Here is a 22,001-nt window from a genome sequence, read left to right on the forward strand (position 1 = left end):
CAATTTTGTCATTCCAATGCAAAAAAACCAAAAAAACCAAACGAACAAAAAACTCTCAAACTAGAAAAGTCAAAAAAATCAAAAAGTCAAGTTTGCCAAATCACACGTTAGTTTTTAGATTCACTCAATGTAAATATACCTAAAACGTATAAAATTTATGAATTTTTTTTTAAAAAATACTATATATTAACAAATATACAAAAAAAAAATTATACATTTTCATATATTTTTTGTATTTATTGAACTTTTTTACAAATTTCTTCACATTTTTTAATTTTTTTTAAATATATCTAAATTAGACGTATCTAAAAAAAAAAATTAGCCAATATATAAAAAAATTTCATTATAAAAAAAAAGAAAAAAAAAATTGGAGATAAAAACTCAAAATTTGTTTTTGAATATCTAAAATCCAAATAAAATTTTTAAAATTATTTACTCATTCCGCATTGATCGTCCCAATTTAAATTTAACACATTTTTCACTACTTTCAAAAATATTTTTTTTATTAATTCAAAATACAAATTCATTTTGTTTTAAATTTTTATATGAATTGATAAATAACTTCTTTATACATTTTCATTCAAAAAAACTCAATTAACTTGAAAATATGATATATTGCATACTTCAACATAGATGTTGGTGCAATTAATGTAATTTTGATAATAAAGATAAATTTGATTTGAAATAGTTTTGCGAATAGAGGTCAATTTATAATAGTTTTGAGAAAATGCTAAAAAATCAACTTTCAATTTTGAGATCTCAATAATTGTTTTCAAAATCCAAACCAAGCAGGGCCTAACTTTTTTTGTATGACTTTCTAATGTTTTTAGTGATTTTTTATTTTTATGACTAAATTAGCTTATTATCAAATCATTTGTCAACTATACATTTTAGTCAAAAAAATCATTATAAATTGTTACATCACTCTTTCTACTTTTTTGCACATCTTTTTGTAAAAAATTAAAAAATTATTAAAATAATTTGTTTCCAAACGAGGCCTAAGACTATGTTTAAATTATGAATTTAGTAATAGATTTGAAAAGAAAAAGAGAAAAAGTGTATGAAATATTGAGGTACTCACTCAAGGAGTGTCCTTAAATAGCCTGAGGCTTCAACATATAACATCAAAAGAGAGCCTTCGTGTCCCCATCCAAAATCTTTCCCTAAGCCAATCATTGAGGTGGCACATTAACATTATTTTTCTGAAAGGTGGTTAATTTTTGGGTGAGCTAGTGCCTAGTAAGAAATACATTTAACAAGTCATTTAATTAATCGAAATACATATGATCATAATATGCAAGTGTTGACAAAAAAGAACGAAAAATCCAAGTCCATTTCCTTTTAAGTCAAAATGCCAAAACATTCAGGGATAATAACAATTCTCAACCCAAACATGTGGTGTAAATACGTTATGACATCCTGATACCAAGTCATAACCCATAGATATATATATATATATATGGAAATTCTATCCCACATTTGCCGACTCCATAAACGGCGGGCTCGTGAACACCTAAATTGACATTTTCTACATTCGCCGACTCAAAATGGAAGGCTTGTAGACACCTTAAAATCTTTTCCCATATTCGCCTGGTGATATACACAAGACAGGACAATTGGGTATCTTGACTCCTCACACGGGTACCAATATACAATACATAGTTTAAACCAAACTCATACACTATTTACCCATGTTCTAAAGCTTCCTATTTATTAATGAAATCGTAGAATCACAAGAGACATTTTATTACAGATAATGCATGAGTTTTCCAAATGCATTTTCCCTATGGTTTGTTCAACTCACAACAACATAATAATATTCATCACATAATTAGTTCTTCAATTTCACAAACTCAAGGATTTATTTCGACAAGTTATCAAACGTCCATATCTCAATGCCAAAGTAAACTCAATGCATTTGATTTCACTATTCAAGAGTCAATTGAACAAAATTCCCTTTATTAATTCAATTTGAAAACAGGGTTTCATAAAATTTTGGGGCTTTCCTCTCATTTGCATATAGGAAGTCAATATTCACTATCAACATCAAAATCCACAAGAAAACATTTACAATCTTTCTGAAAATCATTAGGCACAAGACTTCATTAGTTTAACAAACCCACTTTATTTAACAAAAATATCTCATACATTTCGATAACTAGGAAATTACCACACACACACACACACACACACACACACATATATCTCAATACAAGAATATAACAAGTTAAAAGTACCCCCTACCTTAAAAATGATGGCTAAGAGTTGATGACCCAACAAGAAATTTGACAAAAACACGATCCAACTGATGAGAATCTTGAATCAAACTTGCTCTTCACTTTTCTTGAAGGATTTAAGGTGAATCTTTTAGTAAAAGTTGAGGAAATCAAGTGTTTCTAGGGTTAGGGTTTGGAAATGGGTGATAGAGAGAGAGGGGTTGGAAAAACTGAAAGAGAAAAGAGTTTGATCGACTTTTAAGTGTGTTGTCCCGACCAGACCGTGCGAGTGAACTTTCCATCGCTTAAGCAATAAATGCAAGGCTCCAGAAGTTTTGCAGAGCTATAGTGAAAATACTAGGAGCCTAAATTTTACGCTCGAGCGACCACTTCATCACTCGAGGAGCTTCACATCTACACTCAAGCGACTAAATGACCGCTCAAGCGGTCACCCAGAACATATTGTTACAAACACTAAAGTGGTTTTGGTACCTACCACTGCCCTAGTGACTTGTTTAGTGAGATTAGAGTGATTTAGGTGATTATTGGGTGTGATCTTCAAGTTTTGGTTGAAGATTTGCTCATCGTCTCCATCTTTTCTCTTTTCTGAAGCTTTGATTTCAAGATGGTTTCTAGTAATTTCTATGTAGTTGCCATGCTAAAATTTATTTTGTTTTAAATCCATGTTTTTCATGAAATTGTTAGTAGATCCATGCTTATTCTCCATGACTCTCTATCTATTTTATACTTTCCATGAGATATGTTTGTTCTCTTTTATTATTGGATAAATTACATTAACACCCCCTAAGGTTTGTCTTTAATACAAATTCTTTCTTAAAATTTCAAAAATTACACTAACCCCCTAATCAGTTTTTGTCCCTTAATAGAACTAACAAATAAATTCCATTGACCTTAATACCCTCCACTAAGTTGTGAATTTTCCATTTCACCCTTATGTTCATCTTTTTTCTCATTACTCTCCTCTCTCTCTCTCTCTAAAAGTTCTCACATACACCAACTCCACCTTCCATCCCAATCATCATATATCCACTACTTTTATCTTCCATTCCCACCATCACATGACCAATGTACCTACACCCAAGACATTCATACTCTACTATCACTCATTATTTGTACACCACCACTATTGAGGTAAAATCAAACCCAAACCCTTAAATCAAATTGTTGGTGGGTTTTCAAATGTAACACTTTCTCTCTCTAAAACATACTTCATATTATAGCAATTGTGAGACACATATTGTATTGATGCATGATGAATTTTTGACTACCTAAACCCACTTTCATAACTTGAGCTGTTCAAATATCCGTTTAACTCGCATAACTCATCCGACCCGATACTGTACGGGCGGTTTCAAACTTAGATTTGGTCAATAATGGGTTTAGAACATTTGTTTTTGTGGTTTGATGGTTAGATGTCAAATGAATCATCCAAAAAATCAATCAACCCGACACGACCGCAATATGAAGATAAGATTTCCAACTCATGTCTTTCTCTTATTGGCACAAGAGATTAAAAATAAATAAATAAATAACAATAATAACCTTGTGCTCTGCCTTATTTAATGTATTATGGAGATCTTTAAATTTGCACTTATTAATATTCTTGATAACTACATCAACAATTCATTGTTACGGCAGAAGGCAGACCTACCCCGGGCCAATTTCCCTGTTTGGGGCGTTTTCAAAATTTTAGTCCCATTTTAAGGTGTGTTTTTATCTTTATTCTCAAAGTAGGGTAAAACGGTTTTTGTAATGCCGTTTTCTAGAAAACGGCTTTTGAAAAACCGTATTCATCGATTAAAATAATAATAAAATTTGAAAATAGAAACCGACTTTTCTAAAGCCGTTTTTAATTAAGTTTTTAATTATTCTAAATTAATTAAAAACGGTTTTCGTAAAACCGTTTTCTCATTAAAATTTTTTTTAATTTATATTTTCAACATAAATATTTTTTGTTCAAAATTTTTTTTAATGAAAACCGGTTTTAGAAAAGCCGTTTTTCAACATTAATTTTTTTTTAATTTATATTTTCAACATAAATATTTTTTGTATAAATTTTTTTTTTAATGAAAACCGGTTTTAGAAAAGCCGTTTTTCAACATTAATTTTTTTAAAATAAATATTTTGAAAATTTTTTAAAAGTGATTTTGGAATTTTTTTTTCAAAAAATTTGAACTACAAAAATTCATTTTTTCTGTTTGTTTGTATTTTTGACATTTAGTGTATTTATGCTAGGTATGTTTAAAAACTTAAAATATTAAAAAATTCAACCAAAACAAAAAAATATGAAAAATAAAAAAATAGAATTTTCTAAAAAATGTTTTAGAAAACTCAAAGCAAGCATTACTTTTTAATTTTTATTTTTATTTGTGCTATAATTTTCTAAAGAAACCCATCTTTGAATGCATTGAAATTGCTGCTCTCTTACTCATCTTTTCATTCCCAAGTCCAACCTTCCCACATGAGAAAACATAATTAAAAAAAAAATTTCTAAAACCATTTTTTATTAAAAATATTTGTCGTCAAAAAATATTTATGTTGAAAATATAAATTTAAAAAAATTAATGTAAAAACTTTATATTTTAAAACCACTTTTTATTAAAAATATTTTTTGGTAGTTTTCATATTTAAGTTGAAAATATAAATTTTAAAAAATTAAAAATTAATGTAAAACAGGTTTTTCTAAAAAAATATTTATGTTGAAAATATTTATTTAAAAAAAATTAATGTTGAAAAACGGCTTTTCTAAAACCGATTTTCATTAAAAAAAAATTTTGAACAAAAAATATTTATGTTGAAAATATAAATTAAAAAAAAAATTAATGTTGAAAAACGGTTTTTCTAAAACCGGTTTTCATTAAAAAAAAATTTTGAACAAAAAATATTTATGTTGAAAATATAAATTAAAAAAAAATTAATGAAAAAACGGTTTTACAAAAACCGTTTTTAATTAATTTAGAATAATTAAAAACTTAATTAAAAACAGCTTTAGCAAAGTCGGTTTCTATTTTCAAATTTTATTATTATTTTAATCAATGAATACGGTTTTTCAAAAACCATTTTCTGAAAAGCCACATTACAAAAATTATTTTACCCTACTTTGAGAATACCTTAAAATAAGATTAAAATGTTCAAAACGGCACAAAGAAAGAAATTGGCCCCTACCCCGCTCTCTCTCTCTCTCTCTCAAAAGTTGCTCCCCCCTCTCTCTCTCTTATTCTTGAATTTTGGCCCCGTCTCTCTCTCTCTCTCACTCTCTCTTTTAATGATTCCCAAGTCCCTTCACAGTTTGAAATGCCATGGAGAATGCAGAGGTTGTTGCTTGCTTTGCCCATCGTCATCGCTTCGCCATTGTTGCTGTCGTAGTTGACTTTGCCTTAGTCAATGTAATAGTCATTATCAGTGGCTTCGCAAAAGCCTTTTAGAAAGAAACCCTAGCCTTGTCGGCCCTCACTTCGCTGATCGCGTCATTCTCTTTCACTCCTCTATAGATTAGATTTCTTTCTCTCACAACTCTTCTATCATGTAGATTTTTTTTTTCAAAAAAAAAAAAAAAATCATTTTAATCTTTGTTGAAAGATGTTGGATAGGAACAATTATTTTTTTCTTGAAATATATATATATATATATATATTTTTGCTCTGGAAAAATGTTCAAGATTAGTATAGAAGATCAATTCTTGGTTTCGACCACCGACTGAAATTTTTTGAAAGCGTTTCAACCATGTGTTCGGTTGAAATCGAGTAACTCTTTTTCCAACTTGAGGTGGTAAGTTTGGATGACAGTTATACACTAACGTCTCGTTTGGCAAGAGGCTATTTTAATCAATTAGTCAAAAAGTTATTAAATTAACTAAAAAGTCAACAACTTATACCAAAAATTCAAAGATTCTCTTTTCTCTCTACTTTTTGTACATCTTTTCGTAATTAGCCAAAAAGTCATTCCAAACATACAAGTTTTTTTTACCTATCTTTTTAGCCAAATAACTAAAAAATTACTAAATTAACCTGTTCCCAAACGAGGCCTAAATCCGGTCCAACTCGACTCGTGAATACTCTATTCATACCACGCATATATAACTATATATAAAGAAAGGCAACACAAGGATTCAATGAGAAATGGATTAATTAATTTGGAGAATCAAAGATTGAAATAATATATTTTTGTGTGTAGATACGCGAACCTATATATATATATATATATATGTGCGGGCGCGCATATTTATTTCTATCATTTATTGTTATTTTTGGGTTGTTTTTCACCTATATTTGTGGGATGAAACTTGTGGTTTAAAGTCACTAAAGGTAGAGGGGTGGATCACTCTTTTTTGAACCTTGTCTTCTAGGCTCTTACCCTTGTGTTTCCCACTTTTTCAATAAATTTTTTTTTTTTGGGAGCTTTTAACCATTGATTTTTAGAGGCTAAAAAAGTGATTTTGAAGTCCTAAAAATGAAGAGGTTAGCCACCCCTCCTTTAGCTTGTTTAGTAGCTTAGTTTTTCCATTATTTTAGCTTACTCTTTTAGCATTTTGTACCTTAATTTCAATGTTGTTTTAGCCTATTTTAGGGTTGTTTTAAGTTGTTCATGTCATTTATGCTTTGTATTGCATGCTTGTAGTGTAACGGTCCTCATAAGTTTGGTGTTTTAGCCATTAGAGACCAACCTATTGAGTTGATTGCATTTATTTCAAGCTTTCAATACTTGTATCCATCTCTAATCATCTTTGTACTTCTCTCATTTCTTAGTTTCTTCCTTTCTTTGAGAGTCATTTCAAACTGATTGTTTGTTTAAACTTGAGATGGAGATCGTTGTGCTTAATGGTTTAATCTCTTCGGAGGTTCATTACCAACGGCATAACATCTCTCTCATGCCCAAAACAACCCTTTGTTTGATACTTCTTTCCATTACTAGACTTAATGCTCATTTTGGGACTAACATGACTAATGAATGAGAGGTTATTTAAAAGAGGTAATAAATAGGACTAAAATGGAGTAAGATAATAGAATAGTTTAGGATTCAATCGGATGTTAATTGAGCCCGTTGAGTCTTGAAGCATTTCATACTAACTAGTGATGAAAATGGTTCAAGAGTCAATGTCAACCTCTTTCCTTGATCAATATCATGATAGGGAGGAGGTTCATGAGTCTTTCATCATGCATTTATTGAAATTGTATCCCTTAGTTTATAAGTCATCATGCAATAAATTTGCGCCGATTAATGGCTTGTGAATCGAGCCTACCCCTCCTTTGAGCTGTCTGATGATAAGGAGAGGTAGGGTGGATAAACATCCCTAAGAATGCTCTATTTGTGCTCTGTTTGTTTCCTGTTGTAGCAGGAGAAACCCAACATTAGTGGCCGGCAAGCTACCTTCACTAGGTAGGAGACCACTATTAGTGGGCGGCCGGCTACCACTTCTGGCCTGTCGACCACCTTTTTCAACTAGACAACACCACTTTCTTCACAGAGCATAGCAGAGGCTGAGGTGTAAAAACAGTGCAGAGGCATTCTCCGGGGGGGGGGGTGGAAGAAATTCATGTGCATGCATAAGCCATTTCCTCGCTCCTCCGGACCTGTTAAGTTTGTTTTTTTTCTAATAGTAGTATGTTGTACAACTTGTAATTAATTACTTATTTAATTAATTTCTTAATGTACCTAATTAGTTAGTTCAATTGGTTAATTTGTGTTAATTAGTTAGAGTAGCTAGTTGATTTAATTTTGTATTGTAATTATTTAATTAGCTAGAATAGTTAGTTAACTTCGGTGTTGTAATAATTAGTTAAGTAGCTTAGCTAATTCATTCGTTCAGACCTTCTTGCGCGAGGGCAAACTTGTAATAATGTGTATGTTTTCTAACCCCACGTCTTTCTCCCTTTTATTTATCCGCTTATGATGGATAGCATAGAGCATCATGTTTCTTTTAGCATTTCTCATGATTTGCATTCATTGTCTTGCATGCATAAGGTTCGGCTTCTCATTCTAACAAGCATTATCGTTTAAATACTTCTTTGAAACTTGTTTAAAACTGCATGCTATCAAATTGATTCATATGCTATGCTAGTAGCCAGACTTCTAATTGCATATTGTATGTGTTGCATTAGGCATGTTTCATTAGTTAGGATTATGCACTTTTTTAACTATTTTTCTCTCTTTTGGCTCACCTTGAGAATTGGGGTAAGCTTTACTGCTTTAGCATACTGCATGAGTGTGATTGTTTCCATGTCGAACATGATTATCATGAGGCTAAGTGATACCTGTTTGAATGCCTGTGAATGAAAACTAATTGCTCAAATTGAAATAATTTAAGTAATGCACATATGAGATTACTTTTCCAAGTGGTACATATTCAAACACTTTTCAAAACAAACATGAAATCAAAAGTGTTCCAATTTTTGCAAATTAGTCTATACTTGTGTGCATCACATAGTAATCTTAGCCTAATAATTGGAACAAGAGCATATAATGTAAATAAGAATCACATCATGATTAGTAGAGGCCAATCTTTGATCGGGCGGGTGGGGTGCTCAATTCATGGCCTTCCTCTCTCGTACCTAAGTTCTCGAGTCGAGACACTTTGGTGATGACGGATAAGTTGCTTTTGGCACGAGTCTCGAGTTTCCTAAATTTTTCAAAAAATATTTAGATGGCACCTCTGTAATTTGGCAAAGTAGTCCATTTTTTGGCATTTTTTATTCAAAATTGATTTTCCAAAAGAATTGTCGGATTTAGACTCTTTTGTGTTTTTTCTATTTTACATTGCATTTGTGAAATCATATTAAAAACTATGGGAGTCCGAACTGTAGGGCTATCGTATCCGAAAGGAGCACGAAAAACAAGCTACAACTAATCTCAGGATCTGTCAAGAGATCAGCCAATGCTGCCCCCTACTCCAGCGACACTGCTGTCTAAATAGTTATCTTTACTTTGGCCGGTGTTGATACTTGGATCAACCCCCTCTTCATCACTATCTTGAAGCTAGTGGTCGAAGAAGATTTCAAAACCCAAGAAACGTTTTTTCGTTGAGGAATCGACCCAAGGCTCAGGAAAGCCGCAGAAGGGGAAATCCTCTCATTCGTTGACAAAGCGCCCATTCAACGTTCCCCGGATTGGCCTGTGAACTAGCTCGTAGTGTTTCCCGGCTCTTTTGGCCTTGGCCCTTTCTCTCATCTTTTCTTTCTTCCTTCTCCAGTCTTCTTTGGTAGGTACATAGCCCAACCCAAAGGCATGTGGATTGTGTGGTACCTCAGCTAGCACTGCAACCCCTTTTATTCCACTCATTTTAAGCTCCATCCCGAGAATGTGCCGCAATTTGTTCATGAAATAAATGGACTGAGCACTGACATATATGCCTTCATCCTCAACTAGGATCGTTTGTACCACTTGGGCTTCTACTAGAGTGAAACCCGAAATAAACATATCCTCATCACTGTGATTGATTTCCAACAAAGGTGTAGTAACCTCTGGCGGTGGATGAATAGATGAATTCCCAAAAATGGTAGCAACTTTTCCTTTATGAGGGTATTTCAGCATTTGGTGCAGAATGGAGGACATAACCTTTATGTAATGCAGCCAGGGCCTTCCTAGAAGTAGGTTGAAAGTGGCTGGGACATCGAGCACATAGAACTCAATCTCATACTCAGAAGGGCCCACTTGGATCTGTACTTTCATTGTCCTTATAACTTCCCTACTCATATTGTTGTACGCCTGAATCACCTGGGTTGTGGGGACAAATCTGCCGGCTTCAGGCCTATTGTATAGGCTGTACAAGAAGACCAGATGTTGATAGCAGAGCCGATGTCCACTAGAACCACTGGAACCTATTTTCCTCTGCACTCAACAGATATGTACAGTGGCTTGTTGTGAGCAGATCCTTCCGGTGGCAGCTCCTTATCAGAAAAGGTGAGCATAGTGCTACCTGGGAAGATCAGGCCGATAAGTTGCTCGGGTGCAGTTTCGATAGATAGCTTAGCTTTATCCATCACCGACAAAACTACCTGTTAATGTACTCGCGAAGCCATAAAGAGGCCTCAAATGGAAATGTCAGCCTAGATCTTTTTTAGTTGTTTCAAAGCTAGCTCTTCCTCCAACTTCTTCTCTTTCTCCTTCTCAATCTCTCTGTCTTTTCCTAAGGGTTCAGCCTGATCCAAATGTAGAGGTTTGAAATACTGTCCACTCCTAGTCAAGTGGTTTATTTTTTCTGCATACCAAGTACTATCCAGGATATGATCTCTCCAGTCTTCATTTGTGTAGGCAAGATGCAAATCACTGTTTTCCCACCATTTACCTTCATTCGCCGACAGATAGTTGTCTAGCTCAACTTGAATCACTCCCACAGGACAATTTTCCTCCTCAAGGCGACAAGGTGTTACAGCCTTCCGACTATCTTCGATCCTCTCTTGTTCAAATTGCCCAACACGGCTTCCCGTTTAGCATCTGTGATTTCGTCAACACCCAATTCTTGGGTTTGTTTTTCTATACTACTACTCTCAGGCATGTTCCCTTTATCTTCTGCTTCCCCAGCTACCACAACTGCCGCAACTTTCTTTCCCTTAGACTTAATTTTGGTTTCCTCTTCTTTGTCAAATTCATCACTCAGCCGTCCCCGATTATCAACCGACAGCTCAAATCAAACCAACTAATCTGTACATTGCCTTGGTCCTATTCTTCAAAGAATTTGAGGTTGTCTAAGTCTTCTTCAAGATCTGCAAGATCATCCAGCCCTTGGCTTGGGCCGTCTTCTCTGGTCACATTAACGCTAACTGAACTCGGCAATATTACCTTTGGCTTGGGTTGAGCAATAGGAACAATGTATTAACTCAGGTCATATTTCCCCTCAGATAATTCCCAAGAATTTCCAGCGATAGACTGACACTTCTTTGCAAGGTCAAAACCTCATCTTCTTCAGATGTTGTCACTACATGTTTATGAGGCTCGGATTATGGGTTGGATGTGTTCATCATGCACAAGTCTATGCCATTAGGGATGAATAACACCGGCTTTGGTAGATGGGGGAGGGGTAATATAGATGCTTGAGTCATAGGAAAGGGGTAGTGTGTGGATGTAGTTGGTGCGTAGGGGATTACAGTGTTTGGCTTTTGTGGAGGAGCTATAACTTTGTTGTTGATGAGATCTTGGATCTCATGACGTAGGCGGAAGCACCTGTCTATTTTGTGGCCATGTTGTTAATGGAAGGCACAATACTTGGTAGGATCGTGCTTGGGTAGAAAAGCGTCTGGAAGTGGTCAAGGGTCCAGGAGTTTCTAATGCCCCTTTTTGATTAACACCTGCATGACTGGAGATAGAGTCATGTAAAGCTAGTTGAAAGTCCTACCTGGACGTCGAGTAGGATTGAAAGTTTGTGGGCTCATATTGGTTAAGGGGTTGGCGGTTTTGGTAGTGGTGACAACACTTACCTCTAAAGGTCTCACAGTTGTGCTGCCCCCGAAAGCATTGCAACTGCAAATAAAGCGCCTCTTGGCCGGCTCCTTGTCATCTACAATGATACCCTGCTTCATCGCATCTTCAATCTAAACTCCCATTTCATGAAGTTCCTTGAACGTGAACAAAAGGAGAACGATCATCTTCTGCAGCAACTTGTCGTGAAGATTTCGGACAACCATCCGAATATGGTCTTTTTCTGAGGATCGAGTCATCATCATCGATGCCTTGGCCCTCTACCTAGTTACAAACTATAAGAAACCCTCATTCAGTTCCTGATGCGTTACCTCAAGATTACGAATTGTGACCTCGATTTGCGTGTTGTAGGAGTATTGAGCAATGAAAGATTCAACCAATTCCTCATAGCTCTATTTTACTGAGTCCTCCAATTTAGCATACCAGATGACAGCTATACCTGACATGGTTCGGCTAAAGAGCAACAATTTCTGAAGTTTGGTCAAACCCATTGGTAGTAGGATATCAGAAAACAGACGTAGATTTACCATTGGATCCCCAGTGCCATTGAAGCAATCAATATGCGGCATTTTGAACCGTTCTAGCAAAGTAATGGCGAATTCAGTATACCCATCCTTTATATCTGGAATAGAGTTAACCTACTGTGTCTTCTTGAGCAATTTTTCAAGTTTGTTGACTTAGAGCATGGTCAGGTCAACCTTAAATTCACAAGGTGCCTTAGTCTAGTAAACTGGAGCTCTAGACATTTGTACTAGAATTAGGTCCGCCTGGATAGGAAAAACCAGAACACCTTCGACTGGTGGATCCTGAGTTGTAGCAGCATTGTCAGTGGTACCGGTCATAAGAGTAGCCATGTTAGGTATATGTGAAGTAGAAGTTGCAGCCGGCTACTGTTGTTGTTGCAACCTGTTCATGATCTCGGCTTGACAGGCCATGTCGTGCTGGAGCGAGTCGACTGATTACTGTAGACGAATCAATAATTCCTCCAAGTCTGATAATGGATACTGAGACATACTAGGAGTAGGTGATTGTGCTTGAGGTGAACTAAGTATAGGTGAGCTGAGGGGTGATTGCTGAAATAACTGAACTGGTGAACCTCGCCTGACCTTTCTTCACCTTGCAACTAGTGATAGTGAGCCAAACACTGGTTGTCCCCGAACAAGATCTCCGACCTTATGAAATCTTCTAACAAGGGTCTAGAGCACTTGGGGAATATCAGAACTTTCTGAAGCTATGGTTTTAGACTACCTAACAAAAGAAATAAAGAAAAAGCAACAATCAGATATCGGACAGCACCTCGGCCAAGATTTTATCAGAATAGATATGGTCATAGCTGTAGGACTGTACTCCCTACTGAATTCTGCCCCACAAATTGATATCAACTGTACCACTGATATGAAGCACCCTTATGCAGTTTCACTGTAGAGCATATACCATGTAAGATGAGCCAAAACACCCTTATGAGGGGGTAAGGTTACTCTTTTCTAGCTTTGGTATGATCTAGGGTTTCACTACTTCAAGCAAGTAGTTTCAGAAAATCCTGCATATGGGTGAGCATCCTGTCCTATGTTGGAACAGTCACTAGAGATTTACTATATACACTAGGCCAATTGGTCAAAGGGGTACCTCAGTAAGGTTACCTAATATACTTCTCACACCTAACACCGAAAAGTGAAAGGAGGATCAAGCGGTACAACATTAACTCAAATCCATGGATGGTGTTCCCAACGTGACATTGCCTACGTCCGACCAACCTTTTCACAAGCTTTTGGCAAGCGTCCGGCAAGTTGTCCAAGATATCAGATGGTAAACATAGTGACTTAAGAGCATCATGCAAATGCAATGCAATGAACATATATCTGTGAATAAAATGTCACATCATGAAGTCCAAGTCAAGTTCTCTAAATTTTCCTAACAGAGTCGCCAGAAACTGTAGCTTGATTTTCGTGCTCCTCGGAGGGGTTTAGTCTCCACGGATACATAGCCGTACAGTTCAGACTCCTGTGGTTCTGAATCTAGTTTCACAAGTGCAATGTGAAATAGAAAAACACAAATAAGTGTCCAAATCCGACAAATCTTAGAAAATCCATTCATCATCAGAAAATGCCAAAAAAGGACTGCATTGCGAAATTTCAAAGTTGTCACCTAAATATTTTGAGAAATTTAGGAAACCCGTGACTTATGCCAAAGGCCACTTGTCTATCATAACCAAAGTGTCTCAGCTAAAGAACTTAAGTATGAGACGGGAAGGTCATGAATTGAGCACCCCATTTACCTGATCAAAGATAGGCCTCTACTAATTATGATGCGATTTTTATAGACAATATATACTCATGTTCTGATTATTATGCTAACTTACTATGTGAGAAACACAAATATAGACTACGTCACCCACTTTGGAATGTTTTGATTTCATGTTTGTTTGAAAAGAGTTTTTGAATATGTGCTACTTGAATGAAAATCAAGCTCATATGTACATTTATCAAAGTCGTTCCAACTTAAGCGAAATAGCCTTCATCCACAGGTATTCAAAGAGGTATTTGAAATAAGCATGTAGCCTCATGGTAGTATGCTTGACATGGAAACACAAACACACATGTAATATGCTAAAGCAAAAATGCTCACCCAATACTCAAATGAGGCAAGCCAAGGAAAAGAAGACAGTTAGAAAAATGCATGATCCTAACAATATACATGACTAATACAACACATACAAAATGCAACTAATAAATTCGGCTACTAACATGTTATGTGATGTACCTCAAAGCATGAGGTAACTCAAAGCATGACTAAGAATATAAATAAAAGGGAGAAAGAAATAGGGGTTGGAAGACATACAAATATTACACGTTTTTCCTCACACAAGAGGGTCCGAATGAATGTCCTAATTAACTAATTATTTCAACACAATTGAATGAATGAATTAATTAACTATTACAAATTCGAATGAAAGCAAAACAACTAATTAGTTACAACATACGAATCTAAAAGCTACTAATCTAATACTTGAATGAGAGGCAAGAAACTGCATGAGCACAACCAAGAACACCCTCTACAAACTTCTTTGCTTGCTACCAGAACTTGCTCTGTTTATAGTCAGAAAATTGTTCTATTTTGGCCTCAGGATCTGTTCTATTTTGCTGTAAAAATACCACTGCCTGTACAAAAATTGGTTGTCAGCTGGCTTAAGAGAGTGGTCGACCAAACAGAATGATGGCCGGCTAGCTACTGCTTCTGGGGAATACCCTACTGCAACAGAGTTGAAACAGAGCAAAACAGAGTGTTTCCAGGAGATGTTTATCCTCTTTGCCTTTCCCTGTCATGAAGATGATCGAGGGAGAAGTAGATTTGATTCTCAAATCATCAATCATTGCAGATTTGTTGCATGATGATCTTAGAAATGATAGGACAAGAGCTCAATAAATTAAACAAAAGATAAACAATACCTTCCCCCTATCATGGAGTTACCTTAACGAAGGGGGTAGACTTGCTTCATGAATCATCGAATATCACTGAATAGTATGCGATGATCCAAGACACAATAGGTTCAGTATAACGTCCGACTGAACCTAACCAAATTTTATTATTTTTTTACTCTTTTTTACTCCAATTTTATTAGCCTTTTTGCTTTACCTTTCTATTTTCTTTATCTTTTCTTCCTTTTTGTCCAAAAGTAATGACTACGTTCACTAAGTCCAAAATAATAGAGAATAACAAGCATAACTTGACCCAAGAAATGAACTCTTCGAGCCCTTTTCTACGGGGGAAACTACAAAGGAGGAATCAAACTCATTTACAAGCAATAGTGAATTCGGAGTCAAACCTGAAATGAGCGATAATGACTCCAAATCCAAACTCGATAATAAGCTATAATGAATCTTTCCTTTATGATTTCCAAGAGTCTAACTAGAAAATTAGTCACTTAGAAATAATGCACCGACGATGAAGGGAAGTGTCAAACAAAAGATCATGCTTAGCATAAGAGAGATGTAATGCCCTAGTAATGAACCTCCGAAAGAAAGAAGGGAGGTTGCAGATTATGAATGAAAAGTGGGTGACTAAAATGACATGAATATGTACATGAAAGCTACAAAAAAAAAAAAAAAAAAAAATGAAAGAAAAGACTATTAACTCAAATGAATTGGAAGTTATGGCCTATAAACCAAATCCATGAGGACTTACAACAACACAAGTGTAATATTCAAAGCATAAATTAAATAAATACATTAAACAGCCCTTAAACTCCAAAAAAATAGTGGCCAAAACCAAAAGAAACAAAGTAGAACAAGGCAAAGCAACAAGCTATAGAACAAGGCCTACGAAAGGGTGGCTAACCCCTCATCTTTTTGTAACTTTAAATCATATTTTAAGCTTAAAAACAACTCTGAATTAGTATGAAAATATAAGAAAAAGAGGGAGAAAATATGGTTAAAGAGTTCAATGATTACCCCTTTAAAGAGTGGGTGTTCTTCTTGGTTGACAAACCACAAGCTTAACACTCTCTAGGATATGAAATTATCTTTAAGAACATCAGAAAAAGCCTCAAGTTTAAGCTTAGAAGGTGTATATATAGTGTATGTATATTGCAAGAGAGGAGGGAAGTGTGTTGGACAAGTTATGGCTCTTAGAAAAAATTTCTAACCCCAAACCATGAGGGGGAGTCTTGTATTTATAGAAATAGGTTCTCACGTCGAAAATATCAACAAAGAGACAGCTTGTGCAAAGCATGCACATGGGACAGTTGGTTGCTGCAAAATATCTGCTATCGGCAAACATGGTCAACCAGCCATGAAGAAGTACAGCCGGCCAGCTGAAAATGGCCTACTGGCCACTTGTTGGCCAGCTCTTCTCTGAGTGGTTAGACTAGAAAAAGTAAGGTTTTGGTTCAAAGAGGGTACAAGGTTTAGGTTTTAAAGTTTGAAACTGAATCATTTTGTTGAAGAAATCGAACGATTGCACAGTGTAACATTTCATCATCTAGTGTTTAGAGTGAGGTGCCCAAGCCTTAAGGGCGGTCAAAATGGGATTTCTACAGCCCATGGCCTGTTGAACAACTGGTTCAGCCATGTTGGCCTGAGTAACCCCTTCCTCTTGCGTCGGAATCTCATCCGGTAAAGGCACCTCATGCTTTCTAGGCCTACCACACCTACCACCACCACGTCCACATCCTGACATCGTAATGAAGGTAACAAAGGGGATTAGCACATTTACAAATGTGTCGAAGCTAACTCACTCGCGTCCTAATGCAATGGACAACAGTAATTCACTCCATATAAACACATAGTCACATAAACACATACGAGTTTCCTTCCTAGATAATGATGGTCCCTCGGCATTGCCAGAGTTCTAATTAGAAATAGTAGTAATCAAGTGCTCTTCTAATAGGACTTTTAGAAACCCGTAGACCCAATCAACATATTAAGAATTAAACCTCATACTCATATAATCACATAAGCATGTTATTACATAGCTTTACAAAACGTACCAACATCTCTATCAAGCAAGATAAACCCATTGTGGTAAGAACCACTTCCCATGTACCCAAAGTATTCGAACTCGATATGTTCTCATACCAAGTTGTAACGCTCTGAAATAAACACAATATACCCATCTCATAACAATCAATAAATAGCAACATAAATGAATTGATAAGCTTTCATTAATCAGAGTTTGATATACAAAAGGTGACACATGCGATATACATTCATAAATAGTACATTCTAAATTTACAACATGTGTTACAAGATTGTGAAAAGAAATGAAAGCTAAACAGATAGTCATATGTCCTAAAGGCTTACATCTTTTCAAGTCAATGCTTGGGTACATCAAAAGTGAGTCTTAAGCTCAATACAGATAAAGCCCTAGGCTTGTACAAAGTTAAATACAAAATAAAAACACTGAACCTTCAGCTCCACAGTCCTACCAAGCTAAGTCCTTGGTGGAGGCATATTGCCAACACTTGAAAATGATTTTTCCTATATAGGGTGAGCCAAAGCCCAGTAGAAACACTACAACACAATGTATAAATCTTAACAAAGCCATAAGGTTTTATGCATATGCAATGCCAGTACCAAAACATTTATATCCTTTTTCAAAAGTCGTACTATGCCAGATTTATATCACAATTCTCAAAACCATGCCCTTTACAATAAAAAGAAAGGGGAAATCTGAAACCAGTACAACCTTTCATGGATATTTCATCCACGAAAAATCGTCAAACAGCACCCATGCAAACGTAGCCTATACAAGCGCTACTATTTCCATTTTACGGATATTTCATCTGCGGGAATCGACACCTATTTATACGCGCATTTTTCGAGACTTTCACCTTGGACACACAAGCCAATTTAATTTGGTGATACACACCTCTTTTCCACATTCACCTATTTTTCTCAAAATCATGTACATTTTTCATGTATTAAATGAGCAACAATGTTCAATGCACGTGGATGAGAAATTAGTTTTAATTTACCTAATTCTCATGCAATTTCTACAACACTCATAGCTATCTTCCACCGATAGCCCAAAATAGATATCCCTAAATAGATAAATAAATTTCATTAAAGATACACTTTTTCAAAATCTCAAGATGGGATGCTATTACATATCCAACTCCGTCATCATCATCAACATTACTTTAATTTCATAATTCTCAACATCAATTCCATTTTTTCTTTACAATCTCAAATATTTACATTTTAGGGAAAAATCCATTTCTCTTTGAAAATCAATTTCAATGCAGGAAATACCTTATTTCTACATATATCAAATCCAATTTCATACCCATAGCCTTTTCCAAGAAACCATTTGAAAACCCCTCTTTTCATTTTGATTTCAAACCCTAGGTTTTACCAAAAACCCCCAAACCACTATAATCTTTTGAAATAACAAATGACTAAGGTAAAACTCATACAAGAGTGTGAAGAATCCCTATCTCAAGCTAGGAGAACAAGGAGAGAGTGAAGAAACTTCGACAACGCCGAAACCCAACTTTGCTCGGATGAAAGTAAAGCTCTAAGTGAGCTCTACCTTTTTCTCAAAGGGAGTAAGGTAGAGAAATCAATGAATCTAGGTGTTTTAGAAGAGAGAAGGTGAGTTTTAGAGAGAGAGAGAGAGAGTATGTGTGTGTGTGTAGGTATAGCGTTTTTAGAAAGTTTAGAGAGAGAGAGAGTGAAATGAAAAAGTGACTCAAAATGGGTTGATTATGAACAAATATATGCACAGTTCGCTTGAGCGCAAGATGTATCGCTTGAGTGTCTAGACACAATAAGTTTTTCCGCTCAAGCACAATAATCTTCGCTCGAGAACTGAATACACACTCCCAGTAGTTTTGTAGACAGAGGTCGTCGCTCAAGCATAGGAAGCTTCGCTTGAGTGAAGAATACAAACTCTCAGTACTTTTGCAGACTTGCAAAAATTCTGGAGGTTTACAAAGACCTTTTGAGCGAAGGAACAAAATCTAGGCAACAAAAGTTTGAAAAACAAGCTACCAACTTATTCCAAACGAAATCAACATAACCCAATAGCCAAATTCAAGGAGGAATAGTGGTAAACAAGGCAAGAACAACTATATATAACAACGAAACCCGAATCCAAAACATCAAATGGGTCGGGTGGAAACCAGAATCGCTTTATTTTCATGAATATGAATGACTTGTATTGATTGGATAATTTTTTCATAGTCATAACAGAAATGGAAAAATTGCATGAACTGTTTTTTAAATCTTATAGTGCAACTTATATATTTGAAAATGCTCTAGGGAGAAGAAAAAAAATTAAGAGAAAGCATTATCTTAGGGGGAATTTTATGAAAAATTTAAATGCATAACTTCAGGGGGAGTTTTATAAAATTATCATAGGATATTTTTTATGCTCCTTCTCTGCACGAATTTTTTTTTTATGCTAAAGAAGGAGAATTTTTTACAAAGAAAAATATAAATGCTTGCATTAGTATTTTTGAATATTCCTGTTGCATTTATTTCAAAAAAACAAATTGATTTTCGTCACCCGCATTAATCTTTTATTTTGATGATGTTAAAGGGGGTGAAAATATAATGTAAATAAATGCCTGTGTTATGATGTTGAATATTTTGTGTTGCATTTATTCTTGTGAAATTTTGTGTCAAATTCATGTATATATTGCCATCATTAAAAGGGGGGGAGATTGTTAATCATGTGGTTTAATTTTGATGATGTCTAAAATATTATGAGATAAATTGTAATTTTTTAATATACATTTTTTTTTTTACAATTATTTGACACAAAATATGAAAATAAAATTTGTCAGTTTGATATAGATTGCACCAATTTAAAAATAACTAAATTTATTTTGCATCTTTTGAATACTTTAATTTAATTCAAATTCTTTTCATATATTTTCTTATTCATTTTCTTCCTTTGATTGATTTGAAGTATTTCTTGGCAAGAATGATGTAGTCCAATGGTTAATGAATTCAAATGGAAGAAAAATAAAAGAAAAGAGGAGCCTACCTAGAATCCATCCAACGACTATATTTTTTCTATGGCTATAAAAGAAGCATTGTGGAGAAAAGAAAAGACATGAAATGAAGAGGAGAAAAATCTGTTATATTGAAATATTCTCATATATTGTATTGTGTTTTTTTGAGTTGTATTTTTTGTGAAAATTTGTTGAGAATTCGAACAAAAATTGTAAAAGGGTTTTCACACCCTTCCTATTATTCTTGTAAGAGAGAAGTTTTGTGAGTGATTTTATGAGATAAATCACTTGGGTTAGGTATGACTAGACACCAGATTCTAAACTAATCAGAGTGATTGGATTTGGTCACTTTTTGTCAAGGTTCGCTAGCACTCGTGAAGCTAGTGGTGTAATTACTATTTGAAGAATAGTGGAGAAATTCGCAATGAGGATACTTGGCGAGTGGACGTAGGCCTAGCGTGCCGAACCACTATAAATTCTGTATTTTCTCTCTTTCTTTTCTTCTGCTTAATTTATCTTTATTACTCTCATTTATATTTCTTCATACTTTTTTCTCATTTAGATTAAATTTTAATATATTATTTATCTTTACTGTTTCATATTGTTAATTGTTTATTATTTGGGTTAATTTTTTAATTTAGCAATTATTTTTAATAACCCAATTCACCCTCTCTTGAGTTGTCTTTCTGGGTAACAAGTTATCTTATTTATATGAGATTTCTACATTTAAACCTTTTTCAAATCACAAGAGATTAGAACATTCCAAAGTAAGTGATTTGGTCTATACTTGTTTGCTCCACATGGTAACGATAACATTAATAATTGGGTTATATGATCATATTGTGTTAATAATTCTCATATCAAGGACTAGTAGAGACCGATCTTTGATTGGGGGAGTGGGAATGCTCTGATCGGAGCCTAAATGTTACACATTTAACCCACTAACATACACTTTATTAGTCCTTTTATTTGTATTATTTTATAATTTTATATAATATTATGTGTTTTCATACATTTAAAGTGTTTGTATAGAAATTGTTGTATATATTATATTTTAATATAATTTATATTATTTTAATAATATTATATAAATAATAAATATAATAAAATAAGTAAATAAGTAAAACCCGTCGGTGGTGAAATCCGACAAGTCATTCATTTGTATATATATATTATATTATATAATTATATATACTGTTATAATAATAAAAATAAATAAATAAAAAAAAGACAAAATAATAAATGGTGTTGAAAATTTCTAACCACCTTGACAATCCCTATATTTGTATATTATAATATTATATTATATTTATTTATTTTATTACCTTCTTTTGTAGATCTTCCATCTATAAAAGGGAAGCTCGGTGCAAAGGAAAAGAAGGGGAGAAAGCTCAAAGAAAAAAGAAAAGAAAGAAAAGAGAGAAATAAAGAATGGGAGAGTAAGAGAGTTTAGAATGTATATTTTTCAGAGTGGTAGTTCCATGAATATGCAGAACTAACTGCCTTGTCATAGGATTGAGATGAAACCCTGATCAAGTAATTAGGGTGAGCTATATTTAATTCTGTAGTTTTGATTTAATTTGGATACTTTGTATAATGTTAGAAGATTTGTTTGTACGAGAAATGTTTTTATGTAATATTCGTTATACAAATGGTTTTTAGTGTTTGCGTAATAAAATTGTTAGACAAGTCATGTCAAGTAAAACTATAACAGTTCTGATTTAGACCCGACCCTGTTCGTGCTCTTAGATCTTGGATTCAATACCTTTAATTATTGTTTATGCCTTTTATTATCTTGCTGATAGTTGAGTTGAGTTGTTGGTTCTGTTTGAAACAGGTTGGGAGTTAATTTTTCAATAGAATTGTTGTCTATTTCATTTCTGGTTCGCTCGAGC

This window comes from Camellia sinensis, chromosome 6 (assembly GCF_055761805.1).
Source record: "Camellia sinensis isolate YWXY chromosome 6, ASM5576180v1, whole genome shotgun sequence".
NCBI lineage: Eukaryota > Viridiplantae > Streptophyta > Magnoliopsida > Ericales > Theaceae > Camellia > Camellia sinensis.